The sequence below is a fragment of the Herpailurus yagouaroundi genome, unplaced genomic scaffold, assembly GCF_014898765.1.
Source record: "Herpailurus yagouaroundi ecotype Mexico unplaced genomic scaffold, PumYag 200, whole genome shotgun sequence".
Classification (NCBI taxonomy): domain Eukaryota; kingdom Metazoa; phylum Chordata; class Mammalia; order Carnivora; family Felidae; genus Herpailurus; species Herpailurus yagouaroundi.
Genome location: NW_024412431.1, coordinates 5,212,272 through 5,224,746, shown reverse-complemented (window position 1 = coordinate 5,224,746; position 12,475 = coordinate 5,212,272). Strand labels below are relative to the sequence as shown.

The following is a 12,475-nucleotide window of genomic DNA, read 5'->3' as shown; positions in this document are numbered from 1 at the left end:
GCCGGGCGTCCCTCAGATGCAGTCAGGTGGGAGGCAGGAGTCCCCTGCGAGAGGGAGCGAAGTCTCCCAGGGCTACGTGGGGAGCGGAGAACGTCCGTCCACACCACCTACATGGACGCGATCCAGGCATCCAGAGAGCCCAATGGATTTGAAGCTCTGTTTTGTGAAGGTTGGGGCTGGAGTTAAGCAGTTCACTTTCCCATGTTCCAGGCAGGGCCTGGTTGCTGGGGCCAAGGGGTGGTGCACTGTAGGGCCTGCCCTGTGATCCCCGTGCACTCCTTTCTTGCTGGAACAGGCAGAGTGGCAGGCAGGCCCTGGCCAAACCAGACCCGAATTCCAGCCCAGGGCTGAGCTCCTCCTGGAGAAGACACATTTCCTGCCCTGGCTTCATTCGCAGGCCGCTGAAGTTGCTTTTGCTTTATAACTTTTTTTTTTTTTTTTAAGAAAACTGGTTTTATTACACGGTAAGTAATTACAGAGGCTTAAAACCGTGGTATTGCTACTTCGCTATGAGACGTCTTAAAAACAGCGTTTAAAATCAATCAAGGAGTGGCTTTCCCTTCCGACTGAAAGGTGACCACTGGGAGCGAATGGGGGCCGGGCTGTCCAAGAGAAGTTTCTGCAAGCAATGGGAATGTTTTAGGTCGTCTTTAAATGGGACTGCTTTAAGATTCAACAAAATATATTCAGCCTCTCCGTTGTTGCAGTCACATTTCCAGGGCTCGGCAGCAGCCACACACAGCTAGTGGCAAGTGCTGGACAGCACAGATCAGAGGGCTTGCCCCCCAAACCTAAGATGGGGCTCTCAGTGAGCCCAGAGGACGCCGTCCCAGTTGGGAGGCGACCCTGAGTGTCAGAGCCATAAGGGAGCTTGTCACAGATGTTTACTGAGCTACCTCAGGCACCGAGATGACCCTTCCTGCGGAATTGGCCCTGGCCTTGGGTTGTAGGCCACCCCTCCCCCAGAGTGCCATCCCTGTGCCCCTGTCACCATTAGGTGGTAGGTCCCTGCAACCTTCCTGTCAAAGTTACCGACACAAAAGCACACAAAACCTCAAAGTGCACACAGTTCTGGGAACTTCTAGAAATCACCTACCCAGCACAGTGGGTGGGGCAGTGGGATCCTTTAGGAACGTGTTCGTGGTGAAAAGGACAAAAAGGACCCAGGTGGACAGAAAACCGGCCCCTCTGACACTGCGTTGTTTTGCCATGGGGGGCCTGGCGCATGCCTCTGTGTGTGTGTGTGTGTGTGTGTCCCGAGGTTTGGTGTATCTCCCAAGAGACTCCTCCCTCGCTTCCTTGGCTTCCCTTTAGGGGATTTCTTCTTTCCCACGCGGACTCTGAGCACATTCCAGAACTTCCGTGTCAGTCCGTGTGGAGTTTTGTGTGCGCGTTCTCTCCAGAGGCTGTTTAAGCATAATTTCTAAGATGTCAGTCTGTTTTTGCCCAGGTAATCAGTCACGGTACTAGACTCTGGAGGGGACACAATGGAAATCCTCCCCTCCGCCCTGCTATTCGAGTCCAGCCCCAACGAATGTCCCCAGTTTCTCAGGTACCTTCCCTGAGTCGCTGCACAAATCAATTTTTCCTTTTACACAAAGGGTATATACTGTGCACTCTGCATTTCCCCCCTCACGTGTGGTGGAAATAGCGAGCTTCCTCATTCCTGTTTGGGGGCCTTTATCCTGCCAGGACTACCTAGCTGGATGTGAAGATCCAGACCGGTGTTCGGTGGCCCCTCCCCCTCCCCTAGCCATTGTTCTTGCTTCCAGGTTCAAGTCCGGGACAACCACTTGCTCGCTGTGTGACCTTGGTCAGGTGACTCAGCCTCTCTGTGCCTCCATTTCTTCAACTGTAAAACAGGCATAATAACAGTACCTCTTCTAGGATCGTAAGGGTTTTCTGGATATGGAGATAATACACACACACACACACACACACCAGGACCCAGCATAGAAGAAGCACCATATGAGGGACGCCTGGGTGGCTCAGTCGTTTGAGCGTCAGACTTTGGCTTAGGTCATGCTCTCGCGATTCGTGAGTTCGAGCCCCACATCGGGCTTGCTCGCTGCTGTCGGTGAGGAGCTTGCTTCGGATCCTCCATCCTCCTCTCTCTGCCCCTCCCCTGCTCTCTCAAAAAATAAATATTAAAAATAAAAAGAATAAGCACTGTGTGCCAGTTATTATGTGAAGGTTTCTTATTCCACAGCTGGAAACCCCAAAAGCCTTTGGGGGTGAGTGCTCTCAGCTGAGCTCCAGGAACCCACTTGCCAGGGGATCCCCTGAGACATTCAGCGCACCCTGAGGAAGCTGTACCTGAAGCAGGATCACTCCCATTGCAACCTCAATGTGACAACCAGCTCACTCGAGAGATGCAGAGCACGAAGCTCCAGAGCAGAGCATCACCCTCGCCCCTTGAATCCCAACTCTGTCACTCTGCTGTTGTGTATCCCTGGGCACATGACTTTACCGCTCGGAGTCTCAGTGGCCTCCTTTAAAAGAACGACACAAACGAGGCACAGACTTCATAGCGTTCCAAGTGAAAAGTGGGTAAGTTAATGCAGCAGGGAAGAAGAGCACATGAAATTATGAACTTGGCTTCTGTGCACACTCAAGGGGGTGCTGAGTTCAAGTTCTGCTCGCTGCATTCCCGTGAGAAAATGGCAAAACCTCTCAAAGCCTCAGTTTCCTCCCTTGTAAAACAGGAAGATCCCAGCTAGCTCTCCCTTCTCACTGCCCCCAGGCCAAAACTCCGTTAACCCCTGAGGTCTCTGTGCCACAGACCTGGCACAGAGCAAGTGTGCAATTAACATGAGCAAATATTTCTAAAGCACTTAGTTGAAAGCCTGTCCCGGGTCGTCTTTTTCTTCAATTTTCTTTCTTTCTTTTTTCTTTTCTTTCTTCTTTCTTTCTTTCTTTCTTTCTTCCCTTCTTTTCTTTTTTTTATGGAGGCTCTACACCCAACATTGGGCTTGAACTCACGACCCAGAGATCATGAGTCCCATGTTCTACTGACTGAACCAGCCAGGCACCCCATGTCCCACACCTTAAATATTATTCTTATTAGTTATTAATTATTGAGGTACACAGCATAGCACCTGACACGTCGTAAGTATTGTTCATTCCATCAACATTTATTGACCACCTACTGTGGACCCAGCCCCTGTGCTTAATGCTGGGGACACAGCAGTGAACAAACCCGGCAAAACTTCCTGCCTTTGGCAGAGCTAACAGTTGAGTGGGAGGCGTGGGGGGGGGGGGGATAAGGATAAGTAAATAAAACAACTAATGTACTAGATAATGGGGAGAGTGATGAAAATATGAAACATGGGGTAGAGAGTTTGGGGTATTTTTAAAACTTTTTTTTTATGTTTATTTTTGAGAGAGACACAGACAGAATGCAAGTGGGTTAGGGGCAGAGAGAGGGAGGCACAGAATCCGAAGCAGGCTCCAGTCTCCGAGCTGTCAGTACAGAGCCAGACGTGGGGCTTGAACTCACGAGCTGTGAGATGGTGACCTGAGCCGAAGTCGGACGCTCAACCGACTGAGCCACCCCGGTGCCCCTTGGGGTATTTTATTTTAAAACAGTTAGTGAACGCCTCCTCGAGAAGGTGATATTTGAGCAAAGACTTGAAGGAGGTCACTTCTTCAGGTGGATATGGAGGGAAGGGTGTTCCAGGCAGAGGGAGCAGCCTGTGCAAAGGCCCTGAGGCAGGGGTGTGTCTGAGATATTTAAGGGGCAGCCAGGAGCCCAGTGAGGCTGGAGCAGAGTAAGTGAGGGGTGAGTGGGAGGAAGCGAGGGCAGGGGGTGACAAGGCAGTGGGGCAGGACCTGGGGCCACTGGGAGGACTTCAGCGTTTCCTGAGTGAGGTAGGAACTTGCAAGCATTTTGGTTTTTGCTTTGTCTTAATTTTCCTCTGTTTGGGTGGAGGGTGGGGCGTGTCATTTGATTGTATAACTTCGAGTCCCTGAGACAGATCATCAGACTCTCGAAACTTCAACGCACCAACCTTTTGTCTGAAAAGAGCACAGCGCGAACAAGAAGTATCTGTGTTTTCTATTACAATCTAGTTCTTAAAGTACATGTGCTCATCAGGCTCTCTCGCACCGACCTGAGCATGCTCCCCTGGTCTGCTGATCCCACACTTGCCCGAGGAGGGGTGGAGGTGGGGCGTCTGATTTCTGAGTTCTCAAACTACGATTATTCGGTCAGACATCTTCCCCCATGAAGGGAGGAGAGACAACCTCAGGAAAGAGCCTCAAGCCCCTGCCACCACCCACCCCCGCCCCCCCGCCAACCCTAGTTTCCTGGAGGTCACAAACCATGCCCTAACAATCTTTCCATCGCCGGTGCTCACAGCAGTGCCTGGCCCAGAAACTGCCCTCTGAGCGTTTCTCAAATGAGTAATTGAGTGACAAACTGATTCAGACAAGAGGACTGGCCACATCTATCCTGTGACCACTGATGTTAGGGCGTGTGCAGAGGAAAGACAACCCAGCCCTGGGAAGGGTCCCCCCCCCCCGTGCCCCACTTGCTCCAGCTCCCACCTCGTAGAAATGGCTGTTCTCTTGGGCTCCAGGAAAAGCCCCTCTTTCCTGGGGTCCTTTTCCCACTTCGTGATTCATGGCTTAGTCATTAGGCACAGTTCCTAAGTGGCAGGTCAACACTAAGCCCTAGGAGACTCAGAGACCCAGCGGCGGGGGGTGGGGGGGGGAGGGTTCGTTCCCGAACCCTTACCAAGTCAGAAGTTTTAGGTTCCTGGGGCTGCCGTAACAAGGTGCCACAGGCTATGTGGCTTGAAACAACGGTAATTCATTCTTCCACAGGACAGGAGGCCAAAAGTCCGAAACCAAGGTGTGAGCAAGGTTGGTTCCTTCTGGAGGCTGTGAGGAAGAATCCGTCCTGTGCCTCTCTGCCCCAGTCCCTGCCTCCCCCTCCCAGGGCCCTCCTCCCCCTGCCTGTCTCTGGGTCCTCTCTTCTGTCTCTTATAAGGACGCTTGTTGGATTCAGGGGCCCGCCCTAATCCAGGCTGATCTCATCTCAAGATCCTTAACTTAATTACCTCTGCAAAGACCCTTCCTTATTCCAAATTGGGTCACATTGACAGTTTCAGAGACACGGACGTATCTTTGGGAGGCCACCATTCAGCCCACTACACTGGGCAAGGCACTGCCCATGACCGTAGGGCTTGGAGGGAAGAGGCCTGGCCCTGGGGGAACAGGCCAGGGGACAGGAGTCTGTCAGAGCTCGAGGATGGGCCATGGGAGCCGAAGCCCCCACCCCTTGAGTCTCTTAGGCACGCAAGGGGTGTGAGCTGACAAAGGCTGGGCTGAGGAGTGAGGCCCTCGGGTGCCTGGAACAGAGAGGGTAGGACAGGGTAGGGCGGGGCCTGGCCTGGGTGAGACAGGCCGGGTGCCAGAGCCCTGCTGAGGCAGGCCTACAAGCCTGAGGCAGAAGAGAAGCCTGTTGAAAGAGTCTGAGTCAGGAGGGACAGGGCCTGGTTTGCCTTTGCTGGAAGTCCCGGCTGAGGCCCTGGGTGTTTTGTCTCAGTGGGGGCCCAGCTTTCCTTGGGAAGGTATTGGTGGACATCAGTATGACTGGGCCTGACTCCAGATGGGCTACTTCAGCAAAGGGTGTTTTGTGGGCAGATGGCCTTTTTGGGGGGGGGGGGGGGGCCTCAGCGGAGGAGGGGACAGGACCTGACTTACGAGCTCTCAGGCGCCCTCTGGCCGCTGTTGGGGTTGTAGGTCCGGGAATGGAGAGAGGACGGAGCTGGGAGAGATGCCACAAGTCAGCTGCTTGGGGGGCTGGACGAGGCAAGGGGCCAAGGCGGTGGTGGGAAATCACCAGCGATGCATTTCAAAAAGAGAGCTGCCCATTGGCCCTCCAGAAAACAGTGCTGCTTCAGGGTTTTATCATGACATCCTAGAATCCAGCAGCAAAAGGCAGCTGCTGGAGCAGAGTCTGAGAGACCTGGGGCCAGAGAACCCAGCCTGGGAAGGGCCACCTCCTTTGCTTCCCCTCCAGGCCCGTCCCGCTGAGACCACTCCTGCCAGGCTGATAGGGGGACCCCAAGCACAGGCCATCAAACTCCCAAGATCACTGTGGCCAGGACATTGTCCCTCCTTGGTCCTCCCTGTCCCCCATGGCTCAGAGCAGGCCCCACCCACCCAGAGGGGTATCTTGGGGTTGAAAACACCACACCTATGAGTCACTGTTCAACTTTGAGCTAGTGGCTGCCCCTCTCTGAGCCTCAGCCTCCTCCTCTGTAGAATAGGGGTGATATCCAGTGGGATTATTCATGAAAAGCAGGCAGCACAGACCCTGGCACATAGTAAGAGCTTAATAAAGGTGTCTATTTTTATCATGTTTCTATCATGACATACTGAGGTCATCTCTGTGACCACAACACCGTTTAGTAATAGCAGCTGGTGTTCATTGAGCATTTACTATCTGCCCAACACGACTGTAGGCACTTGACACAGAAGAGCTCATTTTATTCTGACGTAATCATAACAGCTTTAGGAGGTGGGTCCTATTATTATTCCCATTTTAGAGAGGAGGAGACTGAGGCACACAGGGCGAAGGGGCTTGCCCAGGGCCACACAGCCGGCAACCAGTAGAGGTGATGGAGAAAAAAGACTGTATCCTACCCCACAACCTGAGGTGGACGAGAGATGGAATAAAAGACATAGAACGAATAGAAGCAAAAGCAAAGCAAAACCATAGAACGAATAGAAGAAAATACAGAAGAATGACTTTGTGACTTAAGAGAAGAGCCCCTTTAATGAAACATCATGGGTGGAAACCACAAGCGGGTAAGTCCTGTTGTATTGCAGCTGAGAATTTTCTTCCAAGAAAGGATATAATGGTGACACGAATCATCACATGGCAGAATGGGAGAATATGCTCGCAATGCCTCATACTGCACGTACCTCACAGGGCTGTTAAGAGAGTTACACGGCTCAGGAGCACCTGGGTGGCTCAGTAGGTGAAGCGTGCGACTTCGGCTCCAGTCACAATCTCACAGTTTGTGAGCTCAAGCCCCGTGTCGGGCTCCGTGCTGACAGCTCCAAGCCTGGAGCCTGCTTCGGATTCTGTGTCTCCCTATCTATGCCCCTCCCAGGCTCCTGCTGTCTCTCTCTCTCTCTCTCTCTCTCTCTCTCTCTCTCAAAAATAAATAAACATTAAAAAAAAATTTTTAAATAGTAAGAAACAAATAGGTGAAAGTAATTTTAGTACATTTTATGCAGCCCAATACATCCACATTATTATTATTATTATAACGTAGACAGAATAAAAATGAGTTAATGAGATATTTTACATCTTTTACATCTTTTTACATCTTTTCTTTGTACTAAGTTTCCGAAATCTGGTGTGTATTTTACACTTATGGCACATCGCAATTTGTATTTGCCGTATTTCAAGTGCTCATACCTACATGTGGAGAGCAGAGATTTCGTGTAGGACAGATCGGATGGGACAGGGCACAGCTCGATTCTATGAGGAGCACATGCAAATCAACGAGTAAAAGACAGCAACCCAAGTGCAAACAGGGCAAAGAATATGAACAGGCAATTTACAAAAGAGGAGAAACTGAAGGCGATCAAGCAAATGAGGAGATGCTCAAAGTGACCTGAAATCAGAGAAATGTGAAAGATAGCAATGGTGACGTCACTTGACATCGAGTCAGAGTGGTAAAAATCAGAAGCTGGATAAAGCTAACAGCTGGTGGAGATGTGGGTACATGGGACCCTCTGCACTGACAGAAGGTGTGGCTGGGGACAGCTAGTCCAGGACGCCACACAGCAACGGACTGTGCCCTGTGATCCAGCATCTCTGCAACCAGGTCTCTCTCCTAGGGAGATTTCCACACAGGTCTCTGAAGGGACATGTCCAAGGCTGCAGTGGCTGGGAGCTGGAGGCTGCCTGATGTCCATCCCCAGGGGACAGAGTCGTAAGACGTGAGGGATGCATCTGTGGAACATCAAGTAGAAATCAGAAGAAAACAGACGCAAGAGATTGACAACACGGATGGATACTGAAGTCCTACTGCAAGACAAGCAAACAAGCAAGCAAGCAATACAGTGCTAACTGGAAAAGGAAAGTAAGAAGCCAAATGTAATAGAATACTCACATAAAACAAGGCACATTTTCAAGGAAACATACAAACAGAAAGGTACACATAGGCCCATGGCAGTGTTGCACCAGAGATGGGAGGGAATTGGGGGGTATTTTTCCCTAATGTTTATTTTGAAATTTCCAAAGGTATAGAAAACTCACAAGAAGGGGCACCTGGGTGACTCAGTTGGTTAGCATCTGATGTTTGGTTTCAGCTCAGGTCACGATCTCGAGGTTCGTGAGCTCAAGCCCTGAGTCAGGTTCTGCGCTGACAGTGCGGAGCCTGCTTGGGATCCTCTCTCTCTCTCCCTTTCTTTCTTTCTGCCCCTCCCCTGCTCCTGCTCGCTCTTTTGCTCTCTCTCAAAATAAGTAAATAAACTTAAAAAAAATAAAAGAGAGGCCCCTGGATGGCTCAGTCGGTTGAGGGACCGATTTTGGCTTGGGTCATGATCTCGTGGCTCGTGAGTTCAAGCCCTGCATCAGGCTCTGTGCTGACAGCTCAGAGCCTGGAGTCTGCTTCAGATCCTCTCTCTCTTTCTCTCTCTCTGCCCCTCCCCCACTCACTCTCTCTCTCAAAAATAAATAAACATTAAAAAAAAGAAAACTTGGGGCGCCTGGTGGCTCAGTAGGTTAAACGCCCGACTTTGCTCAGGTCATGATCTCATGGTCCGTGAGTTTGAGCCCCACGTGGGGCTCTATGCTGACAGCTGAGAGCCTGGAGCCTGCTTCAGATTCTGTGTCTCCCTCTCTCTCCGCCCCTCTCCACTTGCGCTCTCTCTCTCTCTCTCTCTGTCTCTCAAAAACAAACATTAAAAAAAAAAAGAAAACTTAGGGCGCCTGGGTGGCTCAGTCGGTTAAGCGTCCGACTTCGGCTCAGGTCATGATCTCGCGGTTCATGACTTTGAGCCCTACGTCGAGTTCTGTGCTGACAGCTCAGAGCCTGGATCTTGCTTCGAATTCTGTGCCTCCCTCTCTCTCTGTTCCTTCCCCACTTGAGCTCTGTCTCACCGTCTCTCTCTCTCTCAAAAATAGAGAATAAGGGCGCCTGGGTGGCTTGGTCGATTAAGTGTCCGACTTTGGCTCAGGTCACGATCTCGCGGTCCGTGAGTTCGAGCCCCGCGTCGGGCTCTGGGCTGACGGCTCAGAGCCTGGAGCCTGTTTCCGATTCTGTGTCTCCCTCTCTCTCTGCCCTTCCCCTGTTCATGCTCTGTCTCTCTCTGTCTCAAAAATAAATAAATGTTAAAAAAAATTTTTTTAAAAAATAGAGAATAAAAAAATGTATGGAAAAAAAAAGAAAACTCACAAGAACAGTAAAATAATATCTATATGCTTACTTACTCTCCTGGCTTCAGCGACAATTGTTACTATTTTGCCACATTTGCTCACACTCTCTCTCCTCCCCTCCTCTATATTAATACTAATGTATACCATATTATGATGTTGTATATAATATATATACACCTATGGTTTTCTTCTGAGCTATTTGGCAGTCGCAACCATCGCAAATATACCACTAAAGAATTCAGTGTGTTTCTCCCACAAATAAGAACATTCTCTTATCCAACCGCGGTGCAATGCCCACACTGAGGAAACTTAACCTGGATATGATATTATCTAAGATCCACCCACATTCAAATATGCTCGATTATCCCCAGAATATCTTTCGTAGCTGTTTCATCCTTTTCTTTTTGAAATTTTTATCAAGGATCCAATCAAGGATCATACATTGATTTTGGCTGTCATCTCTTTGTTTCCTTCAGTCTAGAACAGTTTCCCGGCATTTCATTCATTCACTCCTTCATTCATTGGATGAATAGATTGATTTTCCCTTTCATGACATAGATCTGTTTGAAGAGTCCAGGCACTTTTGGTTTTTGTTTTTTGGTTTGGGTTTTTTTTGTTTGTTTGTTTGTTTGTTTGTTTGTCGGCAGAATGCCCCTTAATCGGAAAGTATCTGGTTGTGTCCTTATGATTAGACTCAGGTTAAGGACTTTGGACAGGACCAAGTACTTTGCAGGTGTCCTTCTCAGTACATCACAGCAAGATGCATGTGAGGTCAGCCTGTCCCATCCCTGATGATGTTAATTTTGATCATTTGGTTAAAGTGGTGACTGCCAACTTTCTCCATGGTGAATTTTCTGAGGTATCTTTTTCCCACTGTAATTAACAAGTAATTTGTGGGCTGGTCCTTTGAGACTGTGTGAATATCTACTCCCCCACTGAGGAGCCTAGCCTGAATTAATTATTCCTCTACTGGCTGCAAAATGGGGATTTTCTCACTCAATCTTTCCTTCGGCACATTTTAGCTGGCACTCCAGACTTTTTCCTCCCCCCAAAGGGGCAGAGGTAGCGCTCAGGTCTAAGCTCCTCAGCAGCTGGGCCCCCCAGCCTCTTGAGCTGTAACACTGGGTAAAGAGGTGGCCACCTCTGCGCCCTTGGACAACCCCCACACCCCTCCCTGGGCGCCTCATCAGTCAACAGGTGGATCCAGGTGGAATCTGCTCAGGACTCTGCTGTCCCCGTGGCCCCACATACTGTCCTCTTCAGGTGTGTGGGAGGCAGCTCAGATGCCAGGCACAAGCAGGGCAGTGGGTGCAGTCCCACAGAGGACACTGGCCCAGCCACAGCAACCAATCACTCAGTGGGGATGGCAGAGGTCAGCAGAACAGGAAGCGAAGGACAATAGCTGTGCCTGTTGCCACGGCAGTGGCAGCGTTTGCCAGCTGGGTGGGGCCGGCCTCGTTCGAAGCCGTCAGCGGCTAAGCCCAGGCCCCACTCTCCTCTTCCTCTTCTCCCCTCGGTAGGCCCTGGCGGGGCTGGGATGTGCAACAACTCACCCTGGGGACTGCAGAGACCCAGTTATTTAATGAAGCTTGAGCAGAGTCGCAGCCGTTAGGGGCCTCCAAGAACTACAATTCCCAGAACACACAGCAAGCCCCTGGCCCAGCCCCAACTGCCCCAGCGGCCCCGGCTTTGAAGTAGAACAAGGAAATCTCACCTGTCCTGGGAACTCAGCGTCCTGGTCTGCATGAGGTGCGTTCCTGTCTGTGTTTCTTGGACCTCCTCCTGCCTGAGACCTCTCGGTTACAAGCCAAACCTGGCGACGGTGAGATTCACACATGTGTGCTGTCACCCTGCTCTGTGCCAGTCTCAGGACCCGGGCGTGGGTGGGGAGCACTGAGATGGAGGAGACAGCCTCATGAAAGAGAAATGGCTTGGGCTGGTTGGGTACCCCTTATAGTCTAGCACCTATTACGTGCTCAGTAAACATCCGCTGGCCTAACCAACAAGCAGACAGTCTATCTCCCCCTTGTCTTCCCTTCCATTACACCATTTCCCCCGGTTTTGCCAGCTCCTAGGATACGGCACTGTCCTGAAATGTGCTGTATCTCTCTGTCCGGCCTCCAGGCCTTCTGCATGCGCTGTTACGTCTACCAGAAGCACACTCAGCTTCCCCGTTGGTGTGTCTGTAGGCCAGAGCCTGGCACGGAGCAGCAGCACATTAAATATTTGACGAGTGAATGAATGAATGAATGAATGCCCTTGTCCATTGTCCATCCCAGGAAGCAGGGACACTCGGGACCCTCCCTATTCATCTCGATCCTCCGCCCGCTCGCCGGCCTGGAATGAATGCCTCCCTTTTATCCGCTCCGAGGATGGCCGGGCCGGGTCGGGGGCAGACCGGGAGGAGGAGGGGATCGGGGGCTGCCCTGGGCCCCCTCCCGGGTCTCCTAAAGGGTCAGCTTTTCCGGACGTGGGGAGTTTACCTCTTGGCGAAACTCAGCCTCGGCCACCTGATGACCAGCCCCCAGTCCCTCCCGCCCCTTACCACCCAGGACACCCCAGACCGACACTCAGCCACCAGCACGTGGTCCAGGGGCCCCAGCTTCCCATTGGCTGCTCGTCTCCTTCCTTCCCCGCGACTGGCAGGGGCCCAGCCTCAGGTCCCCCCTCCGCGCCCTACGGTGGTACAGCCTGCCGTGGCTTAGGCGGGGTGGGAAGGTCCACTGCGCCGCGGCGCGGGGGGAGTGGGTCGGGAAGAGCCGGGCGAGGCGGAGGGATCCCTTTGGAATGTTTCCGTCGAAACCACCCGGGGCGGGGCGGCACGGCGCGGATTGGCCACGAGCGTCGGACGGCCGCTTCTGATTGGCGGGGCGCGGGCGCCGGCCCCGCCCCCCTGGCCGCGGCTGCGGGAGAGGCCCGGCCCGGAGTTAGCGGCGGGCCGGGCGGGGCGCGCGCAGGGTGGCTGGGTGTGGGGCGTGGGTGTGTGGGGATGAGAGGGGGGGGTGGGACTGTCGTGGCCAATCCGCGCTTTTTTTTTTTTTTTTTTTTTTTTTTTTTTTTTTTTTTTTT

At 51.9% G+C, this 12,475-nt stretch overlaps 1 protein-coding gene and 1 long non-coding RNA gene across 3 annotated transcripts in view; one reads left to right on the top strand and one right to left on the bottom strand.

Annotated features, from left to right (window-relative positions):
- Positions 1-7,225: 7,225 nt before the first annotated feature.
- On the bottom strand, positions 7,226-12,168 carry LOC121014107 (uncharacterized). The gene is made up of 3 exons (XR_005783038.1): positions 11,890-12,168; positions 11,121-11,299; positions 7,226-7,978 (listed from the first exon to the last, which is right to left on the bottom strand). It is a non-coding gene; the product is annotated as an uncharacterized LOC121014107 (long non-coding RNA).
- The window catches only part of GIPC1 (GIPC PDZ domain containing family member 1), an 11,728-nt gene continuing 10,381 nt past the window's right edge, over positions 11,129-12,475 (top strand). Inside the window, exon 1 of one of the 2 annotated variants that reach the window (XM_040450162.1) lies at positions 11,129-11,228. The gene's annotated coding sequence lies outside the window, so the exon portion shown is untranslated. Of the gene's footprint in view, positions 11,229-12,282; positions 12,386-12,475 lie in introns of those variants that run through there. The other variant, XM_040450161.1, reaches the window with a different exon arrangement.